A 9075-nucleotide genomic window follows, 5' to 3' on the forward strand; every position below is an offset into this window, starting at 1 on the left:
TGTAGTTACACTTGTGTTGTTTCTTGGCTAGAAACTTGAGATCTTAAAGTTCATGAGTTCCTCTTGGTCTAAGTAAGAACTTGGTATTGAAATCTTTTGGTCTTAGGGTCCTTTCTTCAAGTTAGGGTTCATAGATTCTAAGATATCTTTGTGTCAAGTTACTATCTTTCATTTTGTACTCTTGAAACTTTGCAGTAACTTAGTGAAGCCGTGTGGGGCTGATTTTTGATTCACTATAGTTACTGCCATTTGTTGTTCTTGCTGTTAACATTGTACTCTTTGTAATCTATCATCTTGTGTTGTTGAACCATTGTTTAATGTTATTGTTATCTCCTTGTTCTCCTTGTGTAGCTATTGTTTTGGTGTTGGTATTCCTTCAAAATTTCGTGATTGTTATTGTCTTCACATATTGGAGTTGTTATCTTCAAGCTCTCGGAATTGTAGTGTGTTTGGACTGATTTTGTGATTTTGTTCTAACAAGATCAATCTTGGGCATGAGACTTGAAAACTACAAAAAAAAAAACTGAAATCTGAAAATTCCAGAAATAGTCAAATCTGCTACCTTTGTGTTCTTGGCCAAAAATTGTGATGTGTTGTTGTATGGGCCGAGATTTTCTTGTTTTTTTGGCTAGATCTTGTAGTACTTTGCTTTTATAGAGTGTTTCTAGTGTTGGTTTCTTTCTCAACAACACTAAAGGTGTCAAGATCTAAAGATTGAGCTTATAATATTGACCATAGTTGTGGTGCCTTGTGGTTGGCTGTTTGTTGTTACTTGTTGTTGACAATTGGTGGTGTTGTGTTGTGTTTTTGAAGAATTTGTTGTTTAGTTCTTGAAGGTTGTTGTGGTGTTCATCAAGTTCTTTATCTTTTCTTACAACTTTAGACAACCAAAAAGTGTGATATATATTAAAGAGTTGAAGCTGAAAATTGTAAAGCATGTTGTGAGACGCCTTGAACCCATCATTTCTTAGACTAAGCTTCTACTTTTCAGCAACTTTTTCTTATTTCAAGAACCTAGTGTTGTGTGACAAGATACCTTTTCTTATTTCAAGAACCTTGTGTTGTGGGACAAGTACTTTTTCTTATTTCAAGAACCTAGTGTTGTGGGACAAGGTACTTTTCTTATTTCAAGATTTATGTTTTCCCTCCAAGACCAATTGTCATCCTTTTCAAATTGTGTAAAGATTTAAATTTCAGAATTGGTGCTTAAATTGTGTGGGACCAAGACCAATTGCATGTTGCCACATCACCCATTTGCTACTGTTCACATCACCCATTGTCTACTGTTCACATCATTAATAAGCTCAAATTTAGGTTTTCTAGCTCATTAATTAACATGCTAGTACACTCCTACTAGGTTGTCAATTAGTCCTTTTGGATTCCCTTGTTCGTGTCCACGTTTAGTTGGGTGCTTTTATTCGTTTGAATACGTTGTAACTTCTTAACTCCAGTCCGTCGAGAATTCTTTGAGTTTCAAACAAGAATCCACTCCGTACAAGAGCTTTACTCATATCTTAAGGATTCACGGTTACTAGCCAATCTATAACATTTGTGGAGCTCAAGTGTGAGTGAATCGAGAGAGTGTGAGTGAGGAGAGGTTTAACGCTAACTTGTTTGCTGATTGTGTAGGTAACACCTTGACATGGAAGGAAGCACATCCCAAAGTGGGGGTACTACTGAACAAGACACTATGAAGGCCACACTTGAGGCCATTACCAGAAGTTTAGAGAGGTTAAACACGGAAGTTGGGGCAATGAGGGGAGATTTGACTATGATAAGTGGGAGATTGGAGCAAGTGGAGAGTCAAAGGAACTCTCGTCCATCCACTCCTCATCATATTCCTTCAAGTAGGCATGAAAGAACTTCATCCATAACTATCTCACTAGAAACATTGCACCAAATAATGAATCCACCTCTAGCCCCACTAAATGCCACAAATCATACCACTACTTTCCCTTCAAACCAAGAAGTGAATAAACCACGCCATTCCCAAACTCATCCAATTCCACAAGAAGTATGTAGCCGTCCATTACCTCTAAACAATCTGAACGTACCTTACCAAACTCAACCAAATAAAAGACCACCACCTCCACAAATCCCAATGCCTCCAAATCAGATTCCAAATCACCAAAACCCACCAGCTCACTTTGAGGAACATGGTAGAGAGGAGTATGATGGATATGGAGCCTTTGATAGTGCTTACATGAGAGAGGAGGAGCTAAGAAGGGGCTGTGTTGATCCAAGGAGGTATCGAGGGTATGGATCTTGGGAAATCGACACCAAGAAAGAGACGTAGGCATCAATACCATCAAATTGAGCTTAGCTATCTTTAAGGGTGAAAGTGACCCCAAGCCCTACTTAGCTTGGGAATCAGCTTGTGATAAAGTTTTTCAAGTTAATGATATCTCGGAAGAAAAGAAAAGTTATTATGCCATAGCTCATTTTGAGGGTTATGCCAACACTTGGTGGGAGTACATCAAGCGTTTTGGTGATGAATTAGTTGATGGGCAGCCACCACCTTGGTTTTGGTTAAGGTACTTGATGAGGCAACGGTACCTTCCCGAGAGTTATTGCCATGAATTTCTTGCTAGATTGTACAACTTGCGTCAAGGCAATAAAAGTGTGATGGCATATTATGATGAGTTTCAACAACTCATGTTGAAGCTTGATCATCGTGGGGAACAAATCAGTCATGACATCATCCGGTTCAAGTGTGGGTTGAACAAAGAGATCTCCACTCATTCGACACTTCACAAATTTGATACCTTTGAAGGTATTTTCCAAGCGGCTATTGAGATTGAAAGGGAGCTTAAAGAGAGGTCGTCGCTCAAGGCAAGGGGACAATCCATCTCGGGTTGGCCTAGAAGCAAGGACGTGGTTCAATCTTCTTTGGGTTGATCCAAAAACAAGGACCAACCCGCCTCTACAAGGCTGCCCGAGCCCAAAACAGTCCACAAAATTCCTCAAAACAAGAAGTTCACAAGTATCCAAACCCAAAAGGATTCCAATGTTTCAAGTGCCAAGGTTGGGGACATAAATCCAATGAACGTCTAAATCGACGCAACATGATACTACGGGAAGGGAGATTGTATTACCTTGGTGAGGAGATGGGTCTTGAAAAAGAGAAGGATGAGGCCGAGCCTCAAGATGGAGAGAAAACTGGAAATAGGCCACTTGATAATGATGATGATGATGATAATGGTGAAGTTATTTACCCACAAGAAGGGGAGTGTGTTGTTCCAAACTTTGTAGTTAGATGCGCTCTGATTAGTAAGGCAATAGACGGCCCTAGCCAAAGGAAAATCTATTCCATACTAAATGCCTTGTAAAGGGGAATGTGTGCACTTTGGTGATTGATAGTAGTAGTTGTGCGAATGTCGTTAGTGTCTCTATGGTGAACTTTCTAAAATTACCAACTACACTTCATACTAGCCTTTACAAGTTGCAATGGTTGAACGAATGCGGTGAATTGAAGGTCATGAGGCAATGTGTGATACGGTTTAATGTAGGGAACTACCAAGATGAAGTGCTTTGTGATATGATACCAATGCAAGTATGTCATTTGTTGTTAGGTAGACCTTGGCAATATGATAGGTCTACCAAACATGATGGGAGGACCAATCGATATTCACTTGAGAAAGATGGTCGAAAGGTCACTCTTTATCCTCTTTTGCCACCACAAGTGAATGAATTACATCAAAAGATGAGGGAGTTGAAGGAAAAGGGAAAGAAACCCAAAAATGGTGAAAAGGAGGGGAAAACCATGGGTAGGGCAGTAGGGATTTTCGAGACTGCCTTAATGTCAAATGGGCAAGAAAACATGGTGATGTTGGCTAGAAAGAAGGAACTCTTCTTGGATTATGATGTGGAACATGCCTATGCTTCTTTTTGCTCATTGTTTTAATACTAACCCTACTAATTCTTCTATTTCTCCTTTCATTTCTTGTGTGTTGCAGGATTATAAAGATGTATTTCCCAAAGAACTTCCGCAAGGATTGCCCCCGCTTCAAGGAATTGAGCATTAAATTGACTTTGTGTCAGGCTCACAATTGCCAAATAAGCTGGCTTACAGAAGCAACCCTACGGACACCAAAGAATTGCAGCGTCAAGTTGAGGAACTCCTCAACAAAGGGTATATCAAGGAGAGCATGAGTCCGTGTGCGGTTCCGGTGCTACTGGTGCCTAAGAAAAATGGAACATGGCGTATGTGTGTGTACTGCCGAGCCATCAACAAGATTACGATAAAATATCGTCACCCTATCCCTAGGTTAGATGATATGCTTGATGAATTGAATGGTTTGTCTTTATTTTCCAAAATTAATTTAAGGAGTAGCTATCACCAAATAAGAATGCAACCCAGTGATGAATGGAAAAACGTCTTCAAGACTAAATTTGGTCTCTATGAATGGATGGTTATGCCATTCGGCCTAACAAATGCTCCAAGTACTTTCATGAGGCTAATGATGAAGCCATTTATTGGAAACTTTGTTGTTGTTTACTTTGATGATGTCTTGGTCTATAGTAAGTCAATTGATGAGCATGCGATGTATTTACAATGTGTGTTTGATGTCCTTGAAAGGATAGGTTGTATGCAAATCTGGAGAAGTGCTCTTTTGGTGTTAATGAAGTTGTTTTCTTAGGTTTTGTTGTTAGTTCAAGAGGGTCAAAGTGGATGAATCCAAGATAGATGCTATCAAAAATTGGCCAACCCCGCAAACCATTAGCGAAGTAAGAAGCTTCCACGGGTAAGCTAGTTTTTATAGAAGGTTTGTCAAAGGATTCAGCACCATAGCCGCTCCTTTGACCGCAGTCATTCAAAAAGACCAACCCTTCAAGTGGGGTGAAGAGCAAGCTAAGGCTTTTGAAACCTTAAAAGCTATGCTTGTTTCTGTGCCTTTATTACAATTGCCCAACTTTGATAAGACATTTGAAGTTGAGTGTGATGCTAGTAAAGTGGGCATAGGGGCTGTTTTGATTCAAGACTTAAAACCCATTGCTTATTTTAGTGAAAAGCTCAAAGGAGCAACTCTAAACTACTCTATGTACGATCTAGAGTTGTATGCCTTGATTCGAGCTTTGGCCACTTGGCAGCACTATTTGTGTCCCAAGGAGTTCGTGATCTGAACGGACCATGAATCCTTGAAGCATCTTCAGGCACAAGACAAGCTTAACAAGCGGCATGCAAAATGGATTGAGTTTCTTGAAACCTTCCCTTATGTTATTCAATACAACAAGGGTAAGGACAACGTAGTAGCCGATGCTTTGTCTAGAAAACATGTTCTTGTGTCAACATTATCTTCAAAATTAATGGGTTTTGAGAGTTTGAAAGAATTATATCTCGAGGACCCTCACTTTGCTCCTATTTTTAGGGAAGGCGAAGAAATGGGTAGGGACAAGTTGGATTCGGCTAGGGATTCAAATCCGCATGCCAAGTTTGATGGATACTTGTTTAAAGGTAGACAATTGTGTGTACCCTCCAGTTCTTGGAGAGAGTTATTTGTGAGAAAAGCATACAATGGCGGTTTAATGGGTCACTTTGGGATTAAAAAGGCCCTTGGAATATTGGAGGAGCAATTCTATTGGCGAAAAATGCACAAGGATGTGGCCAAGATTTGTGGCCAATGCATAGATTGCAAAGGAGCCAAATCGTGGCTCCTACCTAATGGGTTGTACACCCTGCTGCCCACTCCTTTACGCCTTTGGCTTGACATATCTGTGGATTTTGTGTTAGGGTTTCCTAGGACTAGATGAGGTCGAGACAGTATCTTTGTTGTGGTCGATCGGTTTTCTAAGATGGTACACTTTATTCCATGCTTTAAATATGATGATGCACCTAGTGTGGCCTCTTTGTTTGTTGATAATATTGTCAAGTTGCATGGTGTTCCGAGGACCATTGTGAGTGATAGGGACTCTAAGTTCCTAAGTCGCTTTTGGAAATCCATGTGGGGTAGGCTTGGAACCAAGTTATTATTCTCTACATCTTGCCACCCACAAACTGATGGTCAAACGGAAGTGGTAAATAGGACTTTGGGTGTTATCCTACGTTCCATGGTAAAACGAAAATTGACTTCTTGGGAGGAAGACCTACCATTGATTGAGTTTGCATATAACCGTGTCATACACTCAAGTACGGGAATGACTCCCTTTGAGTGCATATATGGCCTCAACCCCCTTACCCCTTTGGATTTAACTCCTTTGCCCAATGATTTTATGATTAGCTTAGATGGAAGCAAGCGGGTAAATTCCATGAAGAAGTTACATGAGAAGGTGCGGCTTCGACTTGAGAAGAAAAATCAAGACATTGCAAGGAGAGTAAACAAGGGGAGAAAGAAACTCATTCTTGAACCGGGAGATTGGGTGTGGGTTCAGCTTAGAAAGTATAGGTTTTCATCTCAAAGAAAGTCCAAATTGATGCCAAGAGGCAATGGTCCATTCCAAGTACTTAAATGGATCAATGATAATGCCTACAAGATTGACCTTCCCCCGGAATACCAAGTGCACAACACTTTCAACGTGTGTGATCTTTCTGTAGTGGATGCGGTTGAGGATGACCAAATACTGAACTTGAGGCCAAATTCCTCTCAAGATAGAGTGGATGATACGGGTGTACAAAGTTGTCCAATATGTTATCGACCATTCACACGAAATCAAGCTTGAGAGTTACAAAAACTACAAGCCATGTTCATGCAAATGGCTGCATGTGAGTTGGTACTTGATCCGCCAAAGAGCTTCAACATTTTTAAGTGTGAAAATGAGCCTTGAAGTGTAATAAATTACACTCTAAGGGCACCCCATGACTGAAGGGTAGGAAGGTCATTTGTCCTTCATTTTATGTGTAATATAAATAGATGCTATTAGGGTTATTTTCAGCACTTAGTTCATTCTTCATATTTCACAACAACAAGTCTTATAACATTGAATATTTCTCTCTCTCTTGTTCTTGAGAATAGAACCTGAAATCTGTCCAACAAGTGTAGTTACACTTGTGTTGTTTCTTGGCTAAAAACTTGAGATCTTGAAGTTCATGAGTTCCTCTTGGTCTAAGTAAGAACTTGGTACTGAAATCTTTTGGTCTTTGAGAACTTGGTACTGAAATCTTTTGGTCTTTGGGTCCTTTCTTCAAGTTAGGGTTCATAGATTCTAAGATATCTTTGTGTCAAGTTACTATCTTTCATTTTGTACTGTTGAAACTTTGCAGTAACTTAGTGAAGCCGTGTGGGGCTGATTTTTGATTCACTATAGTTACTGCCATTTGTTGTTCTTGTTGTTAACATTGTACTCTTTGTAACTATCATCTTGTGTTGTTGAACCATTGTTTAATGTTATTGTTATCTTTTTGTTCACCTTGTCTAGCTACTGTTTTGGTGTTGGTATTCCTTCAAAATTTCATGATTTTTATTGTCTTCACATATTGGAGTTGTTATCTTCAAGCTCTCGGAATTGTAGTCTGTTTGGACTGATTTTGTGGCAGATTTGATATGCTCCAAGTTAGTAGTGTATCACAAGACCTCAAGAGGTTTGCCAAGTGATAGAAAGAATTTGAAGTAGGTAATGGTAATCACCTTGAGGAGTGATAGATACTTGATTGATAGACCTCCAAAGAAAAATAGGAGGTGCAGGCAGAGTTAGTCCCATAGCAGATAGAAGAGAAGCAAGTGGTAGCCAAAGATGCTGAAACATTGGGGAAGTCTGAGTACCCAAATCAAAGGCAACTGAGCATATACAAATGAGAAGACCACTAATCCGTCAAATGTTGAAAAGGGCTGAAGAAGATACATTCTTTAAGTTCTTTTACCCATTCAGAGAACTTCACATTAAACACCTATTGATAGATATTTTGTGGGGAATGCCCAAGTATGCTAAGTATTTGAAGGACGCAGTGACTAATAATATGAAGTTAGGTAGACTTGATATGGTGTTACTTATTGAGGAGTGCGGTTCAGTTGTGATGAGAAAAGTCCCGGCAAAGCTTAAGGACGCAAGGAGTTTCACCCTCCCCATATAAATTAGTAAAAGTGAAGTAGTCCGTGATTTAGGGGAGAGTATACATTTTATGCCTCTATATTTCTTGGTTTTGGGAAGCTGCGGCCATATTTTGTGGTGCTTGAAATGGCAGATAGAAAAAGAGTAATGGTTGAAGGTATCATTGAGGACGTGCTCATTAAGGTTGGAAAATTCATTACTCTTGATTATTTTATTGTTCTTGATTATGATGCAGATGGCAAGGTACTGATCATATTGGGGTGGTCATTCTTTGCAACTGGAGGAGCACTAATTAATGTTAGAGAGGGCACTCTTACAATGAGATGAAATGATAAATAGGTGGTCTTCAAGGCATACAAATCACTTAATTCACCCTCACACTATGAGGATTTATGCATGATCATGGTCATGGAAGTGACAAAGTATGAGGTGGGGAGTGTAAACCTCTATTGATCTTTTTAGGCTATCTCATAGAGTGGCCCAAATAACCTATTAAGCGTAAAGATCAAAAACTTAAGAAAGAGCCTGATAAGGATAGAGTTAAAAAAGATGTATACGTTGAGCGTAAGCACTCAAGAGGTCAAAAAAGAGTGAGAAGAAGGCCTCCGATTAGGAGAAAAAGGTTGAATAAATATGGTTGAATGTGGTAATATGGGTCGTTCGTGACAATAAATAGGCGCTTCCTGGGAGGAAACCCAAGTTAAGGTATGTATTTTATTTTCTTGTTTTTTACTTAATATAACTTTTATTTTTGTTTTTATTTTAAGTCACAGGTTGAAAGAAAGTTTGAGTACTGAAAACCTAAACTAAGAAGCATGACAAAGACTGGGTGTGGTGTCCATCAGAATTGTTGATGATTAAGATGCTACTAGATAGGCCTATAGGCCTTAGGAAGTACTTCTATCTCTACTTTTACTTATACTTTAGGGACAAAGTGTGATTTTAAGTGTGGAGTGGGGAATGTTCCTATGGTTTAGGGTGAAGTGCTGCTATAGGATTTTGATTTTTTATTTGTTTTATTATTTTTAATAAAATTTGAAAAAAATTATAAGATGATTTTTGCTTTGTTTGATTAGTTTTTTTTGTGTCACC

General features: G+C 39.2%; 1 pseudogene; it reads left to right on the forward strand.

Annotated features, from left to right (window-relative positions):
- The first annotated feature begins 3953 nt into the window (after positions 1-3953).
- LOC124887793 lies at positions 3954-8310 on the forward strand (annotated as a pseudogene).
- The last annotated feature ends 765 nt before the right edge of the window (positions 8311-9075 follow it).

This window comes from Capsicum annuum, chromosome 10 (assembly GCF_002878395.1).
Source record: "Capsicum annuum cultivar UCD-10X-F1 chromosome 10, UCD10Xv1.1, whole genome shotgun sequence".
Lineage (NCBI taxonomy): Eukaryota > Viridiplantae > Streptophyta > Magnoliopsida > Solanales > Solanaceae > Capsicum > Capsicum annuum.